Below are 21,637 nucleotides of genomic sequence, written 5' to 3' on the forward strand. Positions count from 1 at the left end.
TCAGACTGGCTATCGTACGGTGTTAAGTACCAGTCTGACTCACGATCATTTTCGCAAAAAAAGAAAAGAGAAAAGAGAAACGTGCCGCACATACATTCGAAATTAACCGAGAAAATTAGAATTTCTAAGTGTATTCTTTTTTTAACACGGAACTTGTTTTTGAATTAATTTCGTTGACAACGTTTTTATTTTCTTGAGAATTTCAAGTGACTTATGTCTTAGAAATTCTCGAAAGAAAAAATTTCTCTTGGAAAAATAACGATTACATGTAGAGAAAATGATATTCCGTTCAAAGAAGTTAAATAGAAGAAGGTCATCAAAGGGAGAATTATGAAAGATATTCGTACTGTGAATTATTTTGTGTATGTCCGAGAGATATATTTATTATACCTATAACGTACAGTACCGGCCAAAAATATATCACCTTTAGGATTTTTGAGCACAAATTTAATTTAATTTACATACTTATGAAATTAATTTTTTATATTATTAAAATTAAGTTTTTATATTATTTTATGAAAAATATCTTATTTGATAAGTTGTATTTACTATCAAAACATATATTATGATATTATAAATATCCATGCACTTTGAATAAAATTATACTCAAAAATACTAAAGGTGATACATTTTTGACCGGTACTGTATAAAAATTTTCGAGATTTAGAGACTGCGTTTCGACATTATATTACTCTGCTTCTACACTTTTTGAGACAATACACAAAATTAAACAGCAATGATTTTCTTAAAGAATATAATTATTAAAATAATATTCTGAAAAAAAACAAATGTAATGCTTAGAAAAATTATGATTATAAAAGAAAAACGTCGTTTCTCAAGATTTACGAATCAAATGTACAGAATATACGAAAATCAAATAACTGAAAACACTGATAGACGGATTGCATTTCATAGATACAAAAGGCATCATCGTATAATGCATGATCGCGCGTGATCATCTGTTTATTTAACGAAAAAAGCCAATTTGAGAGAAGTAAAACAATCCGAACAATTTATGCATTGATGTGTCTGCAAAATCAATAGAAATGCTTCTCGATTAATTTTCGAAACCGTAACAGCAATTTGAAACTCTCGATCGAAAACCAATCATCGAAACTGTCTCAAATTCGATATAATTTAACGTGTATTGCCTTTAGCAACTAAACGCGTCTCTCGCAAAGCGTAAAATCATATCCGCAATTGTTAACAGATTTGCACAGAAAAGCATATTTTCGAGAAAGAGTTTTGCTATTTGCTATACTGTGTGCAGGCATGCCCTTTGTATATTCAGCCATTTTAAAGATAAATTATTTTATAAAGAACGGAACTTTTGTAAATCTAATAAGATATATATATATATACATTATGTGTACGTAAAATATAAATGCATCAAATATTTTATAGAGCCACAATTTTATTTGTGAAATACCTATCTTCTTATTCTTATAGTCTGCTGCGCAGACTTTTACAGTTTGATAATTAGATGTCGCGTAATTAAGTTTAAATGAAAGACCATTAATAGAAGTTTCTTCTCGCACGAAAGCCTCTCAGTACTGATTACTCTCTAAGTATAGCAACGATGTGGTAATTTCGTTTTCACCTTTGAGCGAATATAAAGTGTGTTCTATGAATATGTCCTTGGAAATTTCACTGCTGGCTTAAATTATATTTGATATCACTTTAACATCTTTCAAATTTGATAAATTCAAAGAAAAAAAGAAGGAATTTAGAATTATATATTAATAACGATAATAATAATAAATAATAAAAAATGATTTCAAATCCCTGTGTTTGAAGTGTTTCTGGAACCAAAATTTTAAATTTGCAATACTAAATAAAAAAATTATTACTCGTATTATCATTACATATGTGAAGCGATAAAATTATATTGATATAAAAACCAAATTTAAAGTACATAAGAATCAAAAAAACATCTACATGCTATAATTTCTACAAAAACTTAATGTTGTACAAAAAACAGAAATTACTATTACATTCTTTAGAATATAAAAGAAATTTAATTAACTTCATAACAGAATATGAAAGAGGGTTCCATTCATCTTAATATTCTTTTTGCATAAACATCAAAAATTCCCGGCAACTGCATTCTGTAATATTTTTATATATTATATATGTATATAAAATTCTCCTTCGTGAAAGACAAAATATAATTTCCAACCAAGTCAGGACTCGAAAAGACTCTATTTAAACCGAAATTTGCGCGCAGCTAAACTTATATTTAAAAATTCATCACTATCTTCTTTACATTTTATGCAAATATTTCTAAAAGAATTTTTGTTAATATTGTCTCAAAGAAGCAAACATTTATGCGACTAAATATGTTTTTATATACAAATTCCTTCCTTATAAACTCTTTCATTTTTAATTTTGTATGAGAAAAAATATTTGCCCCATGTATTAGACTGTTTAATTATTACATAACTCCTTTATGTTTACGTGTGTGTATGTGTATATGTATATGTATATGTATATATGTATGTATACTTTTTATCCTTATTATTTCGCAATTATAAAATAAAAAAATAACTCACTGATATATAATGCACAGTAGCAGGTTATACAATGTTGATCTGCGAATGACAATATGTATATACAAATTAAAACAGTGTCCAAAATAATCAGTATTTAAAAAAAATAATTGTAATGGAAATAACTGAATTTTTTATTTATTCTTTAAATAGAGATATTTACTAAAAATGTTACATAACTTACAAAAAAGATTTTTAAATAAACTTTTTATAAAATATAATAAATATAAAAAATCTAATTTTTATATAAGTAATCTAAATAATTACAAATTGCTTAACCTCAACGTTGAAATTGTACTTTATATGTATCTCTTTATACAAAAATATTAATTATTTTAAATGTTTTAAGCATTTTTCATAATAAACTCTAGAATATTTTATATGTATTATATTATTAATATAAAATGAATTACTATCATGGATATATAATATTCTAGCTGCTTAATAACAATATTTTATTTTTACGAATAATAAATAATAAATTAAAAATAAATAACTCACCCCACGGTTACTTCGTAGTTGTTTGGCATCTTCCCGGGCTTCTTAGTCTCTTGTTCATCTTTTATCGCTCCTTCACAAAAACATTTACTTATAAACACACAATTAATAGGGGCGTACGGTAATTAACAGAATATTGACCGCATATTTTGCACGACACTCCGATGTTTATCAACTTGCACTTTATTATTACGGTAAGTACTGCGACGAAAGAACAATGCAAAAACTGCGATAGCACAAAAGCTAATGATTTATTTGGCATTCGAAAATTTCACGATCAAATCCACGTGGCGAGTAAAATTCACTCAATGCTATTTGTTTAATATTATTTGTTAATTCATGAATGCTACTTTTGTTGTTAATAAATAATATATGGTCCTGTTTTATAATTTTTAATAGAATAATTATTATTATATTATAAAAGTATGATTAAATATATATATATATATATATATATATATAAATTAAAATTAAAAAGATTAACAAAATGTATATTTGAAGAGAGGTTACTATGCTGTCTACTTGCGAATAATAGATTTCAATATCGTATAAAACTCACGCAAGGACTTTTGAATTTTTATTACGCGATTAACAGAATTTTTACTATGCAATTGACAATATGAAAATAATACAATAATTAAATGCGATTACATAGTAATTATACGCGAGTACATATTAATTATGTAAAGTTTTATTAAATATCAAAACTCATCGACAATTTTATACTGATATCAGGCGAATTGGCTAGTATATTATGAACATAAAGCTTAATAATCACCAATTGTAAGAATCGTAGCAAAATGTCACGCATTTTTACATCTCTTAGTACCTATCATAATTGTATTTTGAAAGATAATGTGACAATATGCGAAACAATTCACATCGCTCTTTGCTCGTTTGAATCGCGGCATGTAAATGACAACAAGGCGATAAATAATAGTGCTGTATGTAAACAAATATGTCACAAAAGCGAGTGTCAAATACCATATGTGTTAATTGATATTGTATATTCCTCTTACCGTCATGAAATATTTAAATTACAAAATAATGTGCAAAATATTCTGTTCCTTAAATTTCGATTAATTAAACAAATAATATTTTACGGTTTTTTATCATTTAAATCATTCAATTCGTGAATCATTGCGTACTTTTTGAGAGAAAAAATGATCGGGAAATTATATTTAAATTGACAAAAAATTGATATATATTTATTCTCGCGATGCGAGATTTATCGGATACAAGTATTATAAAAAACAATTGTTATCTGTAAATATTACAATTAAATAATAATTTATTATTTTTACTTTTTGTCGTTTCTACTTAAAATATACAACTCGTGCAAAATATTTGCTTTGATGTATTTGCCGTTTGTCATTTCAGTAAACAAATTTTGAGTCGTTAATCAAAAATTAATCAATTGCACGGATCAATAATTAATTACAATAATTATAAAGAATTATTGAATTAACTAAGGCTACAACAATTTGATAAAAGATAGAAACTATAAATTATTATTTATATTATATATATATACATATATAATACAATTAATTATATATTTTTATTGATATTTATAGACAAAAATTATTTTCTTTATGACATTTGGATCCGATTATTTCGCACTCCGTATTTTTCGCCAATTTAAACATTTATTCAATTACTTTCTTTCTTTTTCTTTCTCTTTCGGATTGAGAGCATGCCATAACACAGTAAGTCGCATTATCAAATAATTTCAGAAAGTTCGTGATACATGAACCGAATTTTATGAACAATATGAATATCAAAAAAAGAGAATATATACTTACTTGTAACATATTAAATATTTCATATCATCAATGCATTAACTGTCAGACTGTGTTTTGGCTTTCGCGGCGTGTTATAGCTTGCTATTATTTACATACAATCGCTGTGCTGTCAGCACAACTCGAACAAGAAGGCAAGTAACGTTGCAATATGTATTATCTTTCGAAATATGGTTCTGACAAGTACTAGCAAAGCTGCCAAACTACTTACAATTAGCGGTTATCGATTCGCACAATTCATTAATTTTAGCAATCTTCGCGTTTAACTCGATCCACATATCATCGCATAATGTCAGAATTAGATTATCAATATCATTTTCAATTATTACTAAAATCTTCTTGATTTAGAATCAATTAATTCCAAGTTAAGCAACATTTAATTAATGTATACAATCGCATCTAATCATGTATTTTAGTATCTGTTAGCTGTGTAATAAAAATTTGACCTTTACACATCGGTGATTTGTTAAAAGACGTATCTTACACGATTTATTCGAAATCTATCGCAATTAGTCAACAAAGTGACGATATATTTTTCAGGTATTGCATTCTGCAGTTATTAATTTTAATTTTAATTTTAATTTATGCATTTATTTGCACTTGGAATACAAAATAATAATCACCTTAAAACGAAAGATCGTGTATTATTTATTAATAATAGAACTAACATTGCCGCGGCTCGTGAATTTGGCTTAGCAATTTTCAAATGTCGAGCAGAGAGATCATAGTCTTGTGCGATCGTAGTTTTGCATTATTTTTTCATAGCAATGTTCTTTATTCGTAATATAATAAAGTGCATGTCGCCTGTGATTAATGTTGAGAGTGCCGTATAAAGTGCCTCGCGATTATCGTATTCTATTGATTAGAGAACACGCGATTGTAATTAACCGTGTTTTCGTGAGTGAGGAAACAAAAGATGAACAACTAAAGAGGAGAAGGCCCGAGCAGGACCTCTGGCAACAATAGAGCAAAACCGTGAAATAAGTTATTTATTATTTGTAAAACTAAAATATTACTTATTTTTCTTCGCAATTTATTTCATATTACGTGCACATATAAAATATATCCTAGAGTTTATTTTTAAAAAAATGTTTGAAATAATTAACATTTAAAATATAATTCATATTTCTGTACGGAAAAGCATATAAAATACAATTTTAACAAAGTTTAAAAAAAATTTGTAATTAGTTAGATTATTTATATTAAAAAATTAGATTTTTATTTATTGTATTTTATACAAAATTTAAAAAATCTCTTTTGTAAATTATATTAATTTTTAATAAATATTTATTTAAAGGTTCTGTTTAAAAGATTAATAAAAGATTCAATTAAAGACGCAATAAAATGATTTTTCAGAATGTTGATTATTTCGGTCACTGCTTTAATTCATATATATTTGTCTTTTACAGATCAATGTTAAGTACTACAACTTCATTATTCATACCGGTGAGTGTTAAATTATTTATTATTTTACAATAAAGACGTTTTCGCGTTCTCTCTGTCTTTCTTTCTAGAGTAAATATATAATGCAAGAAAAAAAAGCAATACAAATTGTTAAAGATTTATTTAATGTGTACATGTTATAAATGAAAGATAAAGAAAAGATAATAAATCACAAATAAAAAGATTATATAACATAATTCACTTAATATATCTAATAAAAAATATTTCCGTTATTATTGTCTTTGCTACCTATTATTTGTCGAATCTATTTTTATAATACGCTAGTTTTTATTTTAATTTTTTTAGTCGGTCCATCCATGTTTATTGATAACCAATAATGTGAAACTTAACTTTATATTTTCAGGAACAAAATAAAAGAACATAAAATTCAATCAATATTTTGTTTGCAGAGAAAAGAATTTTTCATAAAAATTATTTCTGAGTTATAAATTGTATATAATACATATATATTATATATATGTGTGTATATATATATATATATATATATATGTGTGTGTGTGTGTATATGATTAAAAAAATTCCTTAAGCTGATTCCTACACTTTAAAATTTTTTAAATATGTCAAAATATGTCACCTTAAAATTTAATACATTTTATGTATTAAAAGAGAAAAATTAATAACACTCGTAAAGTAATTAATTTTACAAATAACAAATAAATTAAATTATAAATTGCTCCACTGTGCCTAATACCTTTCCGGACTTCTTTCTCTCTTGTTCATTCTTGTTGTGGCACTCACATAATATACACTCGAAACACAGTTAATTTGCGCAATACTTTGTACCACGGTCTCGATTATAAAACACGTACTTTATTATATTATGACAGAAGAAAAACGACTGCTGTCTAAAATTCTCTCGGTTAGTGCACGCGCAATCGTAATTAACTATATTTTCGCAAATGAGTGCAAGTGAAAGAGCAACAAAGGACAAATAAGAAAAAAAGTGCAGGACCAAGAAGTCACGGTGTGGTAAGCAACCGTGTGGTAAGTAATTTAGAATTTATTTAATTTACTTTTAAAAATAATTGCAATTTTATCTTCACGATAAAAATTTATTTTATATTATTATGTATCGTAATTATATAAAATATTTAAAATTTTATTCTGAAGTATAATTAAAATATAATATTTAATATTAAAAAGTTTTAGTTTGTTAAAGTTCTATTCATAATATTAAAGTTTTTGAAATATTACTAAAATTTTATTTTTAATTACACTAAGCATGAAACTTTTCTATGGAATAATATAATAATAATAAAATATTGTACTTTGATATACTTGCAAAAAATTTGTTTCTTAAATAAGGAGGCACATGTTGCGTTTCAATTATTTTAAAAATACATATATCTATGTTTTCTTACTGAAACGACATTTCATAAATATTTCTTTTAAGAACAGGATAATCTTTGATATAATAGCAGTAATGTTCACTTATGGTTTATAAACGACTATTAATGGTCATCTAAAGAATTTATATTATTGGAATTAAGTACTTGTGTGTGCGAAGAAGGTAATCGAACGAGTTCTCTGAGAATTTTCCGATTATTGGGAAATTAATATATCATCCGACTATTTCAGATAAATGAAATTCTGCGGCCTGAGTATGATCGCATAAAAAAAATTAGACAATATTTATATTCACTTGTATGTGATACGTGTTGAATAAATATTATATCACATAGATAGAGAATTTAAATCAATGTATACTATTAATATTAAGTACGATATATTTCAAAGACACACAAACCAAACGCATAAAATCAATCAAGTATATTTTCAAGAAATAATTTTCATTTAAATATTGTATATATACTGTTATAAAAGTTAAAATCACCAAACGCGTTATTATATAATTTTAGAAATTTTACTGCAAAACAGACAAGACTTTTTATCATACGAAATCAATATATGCACTATGTAAATATATCACAAAATCTTTTTCTTTCTCTCTTTCTTCCTCTTTCCCTCTTCCCTCTCTCTAACTATTTAACATATATAATACATATTTAACATAAATTATATAATTCTATAAAATACTATTGCAAAATAGACAAAGTTTTTTTATCATACAAAATAAACTTTTTAAGATAAAATACCAACATATATTGCATTTTCCAAATGTAAAAAAAAAAATTTTTCCGATTTGCCTCTGTCGAAGCAATTTCGGCGAATTCTTTAACAGCATAATCGGTTTTGCATTTCAATAGTACCAATGTATGTAACGAGTTCTATGGTAGTCTGTTATTACGTACGTGTCAGTTTCTATTTCAGTATATATTGGGAAACAATTTTATCACAGCATGAATTCTCTGAGCCGCAGATATTTTATAAAACGAGGAAAGATTATATATTTATACGAATCAATTATATTGATTTACTGAAAAAAGAGTCTTTTTGCATTAAAAAAGCATCTCGGCGAAAAATTATCATATTATGTCTAATTATCACATGGCTATCTAATTGTGCGATAGGACCAACGATATATAATATATTTAAGCATCTAATTGTAAAGCAGGTTTGATGAACATCTTCCTAAGACATGCTGTATCCACATCAAAGTGAATAGTATAACCGTGTTTACCATCTACACGACAGAAAGAGCTTTACTTACATGTAATTAAACCACCTAAGTATAATTACATGTAAATGTAATTGGCCGTACCTATTTTGCCATGTTACGTAATTACTGTCGCGTGCTTAATCCGCATAGATCTAGTATCTTTTCTCGCAGAGATTCGATAAGAATATCCACCTGACATTTTTTTTAATAGAACATTCACAATTTACAATAAAATAAATACCGTTACTCAACAAAGAAAAACAATGGTCATAACTTTTGTAAGTGATCTCGAGTTGAACGTGTTAAATGAATATATATATATATATATATATATATATATATAGATTTGATTTTAAGAAAATAATAAACTGTTAACCATATAACTGTTTGAAACAAAAACGAATATGACACATCATTGGAATATAACAATTTTGATAATTTTAATAATACATGAGTAGCATGATTCCATAATTTTTATGTCAATCTGCGAGGTACAGTCGATAAGTATAATTAATAAAACTTCAGTCTATATTCTGTCTACAAATCTTTAATGTTTCTGAATAAAATCAAGCACACTTTTATATATTTAATTCAATTATTTTATTTCATGTTTCATTTTATCTCTCGTTCATTTTTTAGTGTATAACTATTGATTAAGTCATTCTTTTAATGCATAATACTGAATTGAATAAATTACTAAATCGCAAGACTATTGTTTAAATAATAATAAAAAGTTTAGAAGTTAATAATATAATAAAAGAATACTTACAGAATGTTTTGTAACGACAAAATAACTGCTCTAAGTTTTACCCGTATATCATAGAGTTAAAAGTTTCGATATGCTTGCTTTTTAATATGAATCCTCGATATCGATGGAGCAATGATGTATTTCATTTAGAAAGTTTGTGTTCATTTTGATGCAACGTGCGCATATTTCCAATACTCCATTTATACGACTTCCGAAAACTTTGAAGATAGAAAAAAATTGCAAACTGCATTGAAAAAAATATTAGAAACCAATTTATTTTACATCACTACTTTTTAACGCGTTCTATAATTTAAAATCCTAGTATATATAAAGAAGTCTTTTTCTTTCTCTCTTTCCCTTTTCTCGAAAATTTTTTATAATAGAATCATAATAACGTTTTGTGAATTAAAAAGTACTTAAGAAGACTGGTTATTGACCGATTCTTTCTTAAGCTAGATTAATAGCTCTCTTTTTGCAAGATACCTCAGTAACGTGACTCTATCGATTTCTTTGTGTTGCTTACGTCATCAAGTAAAATGTGGAACTGCAAGATTATATTAAATGTGAAATTGTCTGTTTGAGATCTTTATCGCAAAAAAATTATCGTCGTTTAAGTATCATAATAATCTCATAACGGCAGAAATGTTTGAAAATTAATATCTGTTTATCTTCAGATCTGGAATATTAAAATTTCAAGTTTAATTATTTTCATGCATTTCAAATATAATTTTGCCAAAAACACCATATTCTAAACTCAACAATATTATATTCAGTCAGCAATGTTAAGTTCGGATTTAAATAATAAAGTACTATCTACTATCTATTTTTGAGGAATTTTTTCTAAAGAAATAAACTACAATTTTGTGTATAAAAGTATTATGTAATTCTGATATTTAAATGGATATAATTAACTGTTTGAGTTGTTAATGTAAAAAAATAATGTTCAAAACAAATGTAGTTTTTAAATTTTGAAGCATTTCACATGCTGTAATGCGATACATGAGAGACGGCTCAATATTCAACCAGAGATCGTCACGCATGAAATATCCGCACAAATGCATCCAAGCTGCAGCAGAATGCTGTATATCGTTGATTAAAGGAGATATAAAGGGCATCAGACATACGCAGATTATAGCGGAATATATCGATCGTTCATTTGTACGGTTTCATAACGACCTACCGTGTATTCTTCGGAATGTAGAATCATTTCTTTCGTTTTCTCTTTGACACATAGACTTTCTCTCTCTTTCTATATATATATATATATATAACATTCTCGTCCCTTCTCTTTCTCCATCCACGCGACCTCCACCTATTTTTGTGCAGCGAAAAATTGGCACGCCGCCACAGACCTCCCGATCGCTCGACAAAACCGCCGTGGCTGTCATCCGCCGCCGATTACGTCGATTACATCATGTGTCTTTCATGCCGCGCCACGTCAAAAATATATTCGTCGCGCGATTTCACACAAAAATATTTCGCGAAAGGTTTACAAGCGTATTCTATTTTGTACGATTGCTTCAACGGCTTCTTCTCGCATAGATTTTGCCAGCCTTTTTTCGTGGAAACGATTTTGAATTCTGCCGGGGATCGATACACTTGTTCGCTCGTCTTTTCCGGTTCCAAATCGGCAAACGTTGGAAATCAAAAAGAGAGATTTACTTGGCCTCCGAAGGGTTCATTTTATGCATCCGTTCGAGAAGCACTGACTCATAGATAATTCCACCGTAACCGATATATGCTAATGCATATGTTAGATCGATTTTGTTATCACAAAGAAATGGAGCAAGATTTTCAACTTCTCTCTCTCTCTCTCTCTCTCTCTCTCTCTCTCTCTCTCTCTTTCATGTTCAATTCAACTAATATATAATTAAAACTATACTAAATTTAAATTACACTAATATCATTAAATTCGAGAAGAAATCTTGCAGATAATATTTAAACATTCAATTTTTTTATCGAATTATTGTGTATATGTTCTATCATTCAAAAATTAATAATTCGTCAATATGTAAATACTTAAATAAAAAATGAATCATTATAACTTCTGCAATTTTTTGTTACATAATTAGGACTACATATATAGATATATTTGCTGTGGGGGTTGTTTAATCGTATAAAAATGAACAGGATATGCTAAAAACGGTGGTGCAAGTGAAATGGAATATTTTCAAGTACAAAATGCAAAATAAAATTTTTTCATACAAGACTTTACTTTCGAGAAAAAATTAAACTTTGTATTTTACATATTATAATACATAGACGCAGATATAAAAAGTATACATATATAATAATTTTATTTTTCTTATATTTAAAATTATAAAAATCCCTGTTATTTTGAGAGATAAGAGTAGAAGTACATTTGATATTAATACTTTTACCATGTAGAAATTATAGTTCTCCAGTAAAATTGTCATAACATATTATAACAAAAGTAGAACACGAACGATTTTATTTTAATATAAGGAAACAAAAAATTCTAATGTCTCTTTTTTATTATTTTGTTAAATATTTAAAATGATAATTAATTACAACGAGCCACATATAAAATAAATATTTTTTGATTAATGTTTCAGTCCAATATTCATAATATAGATACATAATATTCACTTATAGCAATCTATAATGCACGCTTGTTTCTACAAAGTTCAACTATTTATCCCAATTATTCACACCGATAAGTTTTCCATATAGTCCGCATAATCCTTATCTATACTGAAACATAGTTAGTGTTTGCGCGGCAGTAATAAATGAAGTAAATATTATGTTATGACAATATATATAGTATATAACGAATTATATGCAAAATTTGTACATGCATTTCTCAATTACTACATTACTATAACAATTATATTATTACAAAGCAGATATTGAAGAAATGTGAAACATAGTTTATTTTCATAAATTAATTTATGAATTAAAATTTGGCATCTTCTGCATTATCTGTTAAGCGTAGAATGCTCTTATTATAATCTCTATTAGTTATCTGGATCATAAGTGGAATATGTTGAGGCATCTTTTATTTGCAACTAATAAACAACTAATATTGAACAACTATTACGTGACATTTACAGTGAATCGAAATTTCCATAAAACACACACACAATGTAATTAGGAATCCTCGCAATTCCTTCCAATAATTTTTTAAATATTTAAATTATTATTACATTTGTAAATAAAGAAACAGTGACAAATACGTTGATATTTTTATTAAAGAAATGAAAGAATAATTTTAAGAGAGTCTCACAGATGAAAGAAACTGCATTTTAGACTCTCCCCTTCAAAAAAAAAACACTTGGTATATATATTTTTTTATCGATTTAATTCAACTCTCGTTCACCTTTTTATCAGACGAGAGAGAGCTAACAGGATATATATAAGGTTCGTTCAATAAAGAAGAGACTTTACCAGTTTTTCATGAAAACCAATAAAGAATCGACTACAGCAAACTATTTCTCCTGAGTAAATTTTATTCGAAACAATCTCTGTTATTCTTCCAAACCTCCCTCGATATTTTACTCGCATCGATCATATAAATTTAGACGGCAGGTTTCATATGCAATTCAAGTTCAACGCGAGTATTTCAACAAGATTGATTTCCAAATTTCGATTTTTCTAAATGTATATTGTCTGCAGCAGCCACCGTGTGTATGTTCGACGCGCATATATTTTTCAGTTGTGTTTATTAATGATTTTTTCATTGGAGATAAAGGCGTTGCCCCTGCTTTGCGCCACAATTTTAAGCTCGTTGCCTCGAATAGCGAAATCGCGTGAGGATTATCATGAAGGTAATTCGCGTGTCGCGTTATCTATGTCGTCAATAATGTCCATACCTAAAGCATTCATAAATGTAAGCATAAGAAAATTCCTTTTTTTTTCGTTCATCAAGGAGCAGCAAATTTATAACTGTCCATGTGGTTCATAATTACAAAACACACACAGTCCGTTGATGTGTGTATACCATTAATGCAAAAGTTTATATGTATATACGTATTTATTTAAATAAATAACAACATCTAGAAGTATCGCTTTTTGCTTGTGAATTATTATTATTTATTTATTAATTTCATATTATGTTATAACGAGATTTAAATATTATTTTATATTTAAATCAGTTAAGGACAATTCATATTTTAAATCAAAGATTTTTTTATGAATAAAATTAGCTTTATTATTGGCAAATTAGAAAATAATTTTCTACGTCTTTTTATATCCATTTAAAAATAATCCAAAATATTGCGATAAATTTTTATGAGCTCATTTTATTTTTTATTTTCAACTCCTTTATCTATATTGGCCGCGGTATAATAGGTAGAAAATTAAAATTAAAAAATAAAGTTCAAATTGTGCAAATATACTTTCCAGAAGAGGCTAATAAAAGCGCAAAGATAGATAAAAAAACCTCGGTAACCTACTAATTTCAGCATTATTCAGTACATCACCTTTAGATATTTTTTGCATAGTGTATATAAAACACTGTCTAATTACTTTTTTCTCAATTATAATTAATGATTATATAAATAATTTCTATTGTCTTCTATTTGTTACATATCAAATAATTATATAAAAATTATATATGAATAAAATATTTCAACAATACATAATATTTGTCAATACAAATAATTTATCAGTATAATTATGTATTAAATTTTTATCTCTATTTGTAATAAATTATCTTTATTTATATGAACATATAATCTTTGTTTTTGTTCAATATATAAGATCCTATAATTAAAATTTCGTATTTGTTTCCAACTTAATTCTCACAATATTCATCTGGCAACAATAATAGATACCTATGTATTATGTATGTCATGTTGTCATTTATATATACCAAAGCATTTATTGTTTTATGAAACATTTTGCTTAATAAAACTTGTATTGCGTGAACGAATATAATTAATTAATTTAAATTGAATCACGTTTAATATCTATAATATTATCGATTAGCCGCTAATAATATTATTAAATATTATGAAACATTAGCTTCAGCTCTCTTAATTATATAAGTAATTTAATACGCATAGCATATCTTTGTGTACAAATTTTACAAAATTTTATTGCCATTAAAACTTTTGTACAATTTTCAGTGCAATTAAATAATAATCAGAAATTTTTACCTGTTTTGTAAAAAAAATATCAATCTTTCGATAATGACAATTTAACTACATACGTTTGCAATACAAAAAATATCTTGTAATAAACGATTTAATAAAAATCTAACTACTTTTCATATTATCGATAAATTGTTACAATGATTGATTGATTTATTGATGTATTAATAAACATAATAATTTCAACAAGATTGATTTCCAAATTTCGATTTTTCTAAATATATACTGTCTGCAGCAGCCATCGTGTGTATGTTCGACGCGGATATATTTTTCAGTTCTGTTCATTAATGATTTTTTGAAAGCTGTAAATAAATAAAGCAAAGCTAAATTAAATTTTAACATTGACAAATTTTAAATCGACGATATTTAATTTAAAATAATTCAACTGACACAATAAAGATACATTATTCGACTCTTTTTATAGCGTATTATCAAAATTTAAGCATTTTCTTGATTCTCGATTGAAATTTTTCGTCCCATTAGGGATGCAGGTGCATGCTTGAGCGAATAATCGTAATTGCAACGATCGCGACCGTATGACTTGATTAGCTTTCCTTCTGCCAGCGGCAGAGTATAGATTTCCTTCCCTCGTACAACTTCTCGGAGCAATGAAAGCACTTGGCATTCCAACTTCACGAATGCACACGGCCGATCGAGAAACCGGGCGTGCGATTTGGGCGCGAGCCAATCTGCGCGATGCTGCATCTGCGTTTGTGGACGCGAAAATAGCATAACCCCTTCTAATTTCTATCTATGCTTGACGCGCAAAGTATCGTGATTTGCGTGACGTTTTTCTAATCCGGAAACGGAATGACATATTATACATTGCATAATATATAATAAGACTAAAATGAATAATTGTGTTCTAAATGCGTTCAGATTCAAAATAAAAGAATGTATCCGACAAGAGATAACGATCTGTAGGTCCGAAAAAAAGTTACATCAAATATAATTGACAATTATTATTTTTTATAAATTTAAAATAACAACATGGGATAAATAATTTTATTGCTTTTGTTATAAAAAGTCTATTTTGTTTTAGCGCAAAACATATATACATATATATATATGTCTGTAATTTAAATTTCGAAATTAACTTGTAAACAATCGTAAAAATCGCACAATACTGCGTATAAATGAACAGTTTTAAAATTGCAATTAAGATAAAAAATATTCATATATTTATATTCATTATTAAACAAAAATTGGTTTCTCATTAATAAAAAACAATAAATTTAAAGTATATTAAAAATTAAAACAAAATAAAAAAAATTACATTAAAAACAAAAAATCTTTATATATTATATTGTAGTTTATAATCTCTAATAATGTACAGAATTCTAGATTATCTGAAACATGATAATTCGAAAAAATTTTTTGATATTCACATAGTTGCAAAAATATTCGACTTTTTTACGAATTTAAATGCATAAAATCATCATTGATATCTATGAATATGATCACTGTGTATTTTCACTAAATAAGTATAATATATACATATAATAGTACTTTTACTAATAGATAATAAATAAAAAAAAATATTTATTTTTTTATACTGTTGAAAAAAAGAGAAAAAAAGAGAGAAAGAAAGATCTCATTTTGTGGAGTTTCAGTATATTCATAAGAATGAATATATATTATTCTTATAATACATGACCCGACCTAAAAGAAAACGTTTTTCCTGCGGGTGACCACTGCTCATATATTTCAAAATTCACCTTAATTTCACATTATAATAGTCAACTAGATAATGAATTCTATGACCAAAAATTCAGTTAAATTTGTAATTCTTCTAAAATTTATTTATTCCACTTATTAGTCACTTACCAAATTATTCAGATTATTTAATTATTCCATGTACATTTTCAACGCGATACGCTCATGTTGTAACGAGGTGTGTGTGTGTGTGTGTGTGGAAAGCTGGCGTCTCACTTCGTGGAAACTCATTAATTGTTGAAAGTTTTGGCTGTATTTGTAATAGTTCTAGAGTTCTTGATAGATTAAACAAGTAGTTCTGGCCATTAAATAAAAAAAATTGCTCGCGACAAACTGAAACTTCAAGTTCACGCTGCGTCTCACTTTGTCCGTCGACGATTTTTTTAGCATTTCTTGCCAGATTTTAAGCGCTTAAGAGTTTCATAATAGTTCTATAGAAGTTCTATGCTTAAAAATTATTAGAATATTAATTAAGCAAATTAAATTGGCAAATTAAACACTGATCATATTTCGATAGTTCTATCGATTTTTAATAGGATTTTATGTTATTTCGCAATCACTTTTAATTAGCGGGGATTTTGAAACAGTTCTACAAAAAGTTCTATACGTAAATATTATTAAAATTTTTATTAAACAAATTAAATCGCCCGAGACGCCGAATGTATACTTGACTAGCGTTTTACTTTAGTACTTATATATGTCCGGCGTCTTGGACGATCCAACTATTTGTAAATATTCTAATAATTTTTATGGATAGAATTATTTGTAAAACTATTATAGAATTCTTAAGCGTTTAAAATCTGGCTAAAAGAAATGCTAAGAAGATGGTCGGAGAATAAAATGAGCAGTATGAATTTGGTGTCTCAGCTCCGATCCATTTGTTTGATTTTTTTAAGAAAATTATTTGTTTAATCTATCTAGAACTATTAAAATAAAATATTAAAATTATTAAAAATAAAGGAAGAATTAATTAATAAATTTCCACGAAAGGAGACGTCAGCTTCATGTACACTCAAATCGAAATTGCACAAAATACGCTATGCTATCACCAATCGCGACAAGAAAATATTAATTCCGCGAATAGAACATAATAAATTACCTCATTATTCCTCCAACAAAGTCCGATGTCATCCCAAGCCCGCTCATCATCTTCTAATCGATGCATCTTCGAAAGCACTCATAAAACACTTAATTATAATAGTGAATATACTAATTAATCAAATATGACGATCGCGCGACATTTTGCACGACACTCCCGATAATAATCGCAATCCTCGCGCTAAAACTTTGTTTTAATTACGACGTAGAATAACGCGAAAAAAATATTAGTATTCATCATGCGAGTGCAATTCAATGTGGCACTTTCGACACTTATTCGCTCGCGAAATTTCCTTTCGATCGATAAAAAGACGCGAGAAGTATAGTATCGACTTCTTCATCCGACTTGTTTACCCGACAGAGACTGACCCCGGTCGCGCTGTAGCTGTAACGCAGGAGCTATCTATCATCTTCACGGGCTACAAAGGTCGGATTCAGCGCGGTAGCACTGCCCGGTGATGAGGCAGACACGACTGTGGCTGCGTTCCACTAAACGATCACGACACTCACGAGCATTATATCTGTCTTTGTTTAACTTTCGGCCTAACCGACCGTTAAACAAGGAACGCAGCCTATATAGCTCCCGTCGACCGAGAATCGCGATATTTTTTCCCTGTAATACGCTTTGCGCTGCACGTGTTAATTCTCTTTTATTTCTACAAAATAATATAATAGTAACTTCTTTCTGCATGGAAAAATATTATAAAAAATCAAATATTTCATATTTGTAATCGTGGAATATAACAATATATATACATATATATACTCGCGATATTTTTATTGAGTAATATTATATAAGAACATTATATACGAGTATTATGTTTTACGAAGGAATAATGCAATTATGCAAATATTCTGATGCATAAATAAATACATAATCGTTAAAAAATAATACAACACAAATAAATGTATCATCTTTATAGTATGTATATATGCACAATTAATTTATTATAGACGAGCGGAGATACGAACGTCGTCACCTCGATACTCATAAATCCTGCATTTCGGATGATCTAATTTGTTTAATATTCTAATAATTTTTACACATAGAACTTTTTATAGAACTATTGTAAAATTCTTTAGCAGTTAAAATTTGGCAAGAATTGCTAAAAAAATGAGGATAAAGTTGTGAATATGGCGTTTATTTCGTTTTTTTGTTTAATAGCCAGAATTATTTAATTTATCAAGAATTCTAGTGCATTTAAAAATACAGCCAGAACTCTGAATAATTAATAAATTTTCACAAGGGAGACGCCAGTTTTATACACACTGTAACGAGAAATGATAAGTGATTTAATAGAACATTCCTGGTTAATCTTGGCAATATTATTATATTTAAGGCAGTCTTCCATAAACCATGTAAAAGTTATTTTAAATAGAGCGACTTTGTTTAGATTTTAGATTATTGGAAAATCTTCCTCAGAGGCAAAAGTCTGAAGATTGTCAAAAAAATTCAATCAATTTTTTTAATTTAAATTTATTTTGAATCAGGAAAACGCGTAATTTGATTAGACGTCATGCTGTCACGTATGTTATTATTTTATTTTTAATTTTTCAGAATATTTTCTTCGTTATTGGTAAAGAAATACAAAAATAGTTTAACATTGCAAAATATGCACAATAATTTAGATATAATATATTTAATAATTTATATAATAATCTAAAAACATTAAAATTTAAATATCATGTATTTTGGAATATATCGTACTTTGACTAGATATTAGATATCATAATATGAGGTACATTGTTTTTACGATTTAATAAAAATATTAAATTTTATATTATAAAAATATTAAAATTTGTAATATTTAATAATTTAAAAAATGATATACCTATATTCGGCAATTTAAAAAAGTTAATTTAAAAAGTAAGTGGGCTTTCAATAATTCAACTTAATAATGTAAGACGAAAACGTGGTAACAATAACAAAAATACACTCAGTATTTTAATAACGAACGTTTGGAATGGTCATACTGTGGGAATAAATAGGTTGCTGGCTTGGTCGATGTACCAATTAGATTTGCAAGAAACTCATTAAAACGTTAACGATTTCATGGCCAGACACGAATGACGCAAATTGTCACGCAAAGGACCGTACGATGCGCTAACTTACTTGGCCCTTAATTCAATATAGAACACACCTTTTCAGTGCGTGTGTCTGTCATTTCTCTAGATATTCGCACGCTGATGAAATTTGCACGCTACGAGAAGATTTTGCATCCGGCGACTGACGATTGCGAACATTTTCGCAAGCGTTCTCTCCTCTCCTTCTCTTTGAAATGTTGCATTTAATAAAACTCGTTTTCCATCGATCGTGGTATATCTGCAGCACACACGGCGCTACGTTACGATACACAGCGCCAACATATTGAAGTCTACCGCAACTTTATTCGATTTATCTGAAATATTAACGCGCGCGCATCTTGGTTTTCTGACTCCGGAAACTCCGCAGCCACCGACGAATTGATATAATCGCGACTTGGCAACAACTTTTCGAGTACCGTGGCGCACCATTTGGAATCGGAAACCGCTGGATGGAAAGAAATATTGCAATGAGAAAGGGAACGATGGCTTGGATTGCGCGACTTTCCAAGACATTAGATACGCATGAGTTGAGCAAGTGCAAGAAATCAAAGGCACATATTTCTCTGATCGTTATGATGTATCTGGTTCGAAGTACTGCAGCTTCCATTCGGGTTATATGGACCATATTTGAAAAGCACTTTCACATTATATACATATATTAATATATTATACATTATACATTTTTAACAGTATTTATGTACTATTACGTATACGTCTACAAATTATATGTATGTCAAATCACACACGCACAAAGGAACATTATATCGGTATCATTGTGTGTTTGTGAGAGCAAAAGTTTTGTAATAACGTCGCAGAACCGCGGAAGATCGAACGCGAGACTATTCGAATCACGTACTGTTATACTTGCATAATTTTCTCTGTAATATTCCATTGAATTCTGGTCAATTCCAATGTCCTCTTTCAGTAAAACATAATCGATACAACTTGAGATTACTATCGGTACTATTGGGATTGGTCAAATTGTGTCCGTGTCAAGATATTTCGTTAATAATTTTGCGATAGTTATCTGAGACAAAAATTAATCGTAATAAATTATTAACAAGAGTTTACATAGGTAATTTATGATTAAGTATTTAAGATATTACTGCGATTCTCGAATTAGTCTGGATAAATATTCAGATATAGTTTACAAATTCAATATGAAACTTGAAATATACGAGAAGCAAAGTAAACAAAATATTTATATTATATAAATAGAAAACACATATCATAAAATTAAACATTACTCAATGACAAAAACATTTCATGAAACGTATCTCGCTTAATTTATATATTCGAAAAACATCTCTTTCGTTATATCATTTTTACAAATACAATGATTGATGTATGGTTCTTCGTGTTGCGGTTAGACAGTACTTCAAGGCTTGGCGTTACCGTATAATTTCCGCCGCGTATCCTTTTACTCTACGTCAACGACCGGGTCCCGACAGCTGCCTACATCGTTTGTAAGATCAAAGAGAGCTTTAATACGGAATGTCTTTACCTCAGCTAACATATTATGTATTTTAAATTAATAATAAGTTTTTTTTACATCTTTTAATTATATTACAAATGTACATATTATATTCTATTAAATATGTATATTATATAATTATATTATATAGTATGATTATATGTTTTTCCAAGTATCTTCAAATTAGTTCCAGCGAGTTATCAACTTTAAAGGACAGAATTTTAAGTGAAATATTAGTCTTGGATATTTTCATGCGTAAATTTCTTATGTATTTTCAAACATTTTTGGACTACTTAAACAACAGCCGTCACAAATCTATAAATAAAAACATTTGCAATTATTTGTAAACAATTTTTTACATTATTTAAAACATATTAATGCATTTATGCATCTTTATTTTGGAATTCATTAATTAATTTTAAAATTATCTGATCTGTTATTAATTTTACATTAGAAACGAACCCAGTCTCTCTCTCTCTCTCTCTCTCTCTCTATATATATATATATATATATATATATATATATATAT

General features: G+C 27.7%; 2 protein-coding genes across 5 annotated transcripts in view; one reads left to right on the plus strand and one right to left on the minus strand.

Annotated features, from left to right (window-relative positions):
* Positions 1 to 21,637, minus strand: part of LOC140669712 (neuropeptide CCHamide-2 receptor-like) — a 226,019-nt gene that overhangs the window by 158,462 nt on the left and 45,920 nt on the right. Inside the window, exon 2 of the mRNA XM_072899767.1 lies at positions 3,051 to 3,120. The gene's annotated coding sequence lies outside the window, so the exon portion shown is untranslated. The remainder of the gene's footprint in view (positions 1 to 3,050; positions 3,121 to 21,637) is intronic.
* Nrm (neuromusculin) overlaps positions 1 to 21,637 on the plus strand; it is a 183,435-nt gene that overhangs the window by 56,037 nt on the left and 105,761 nt on the right. The gene's annotated exons all lie outside the window — the stretch shown is intronic.

This window comes from Anoplolepis gracilipes, chromosome 9, assembly GCF_047496725.1.
Source record: "Anoplolepis gracilipes chromosome 9, ASM4749672v1, whole genome shotgun sequence".
Taxonomy (NCBI): Eukaryota; Metazoa; Arthropoda; class Insecta; order Hymenoptera; family Formicidae; genus Anoplolepis; species Anoplolepis gracilipes.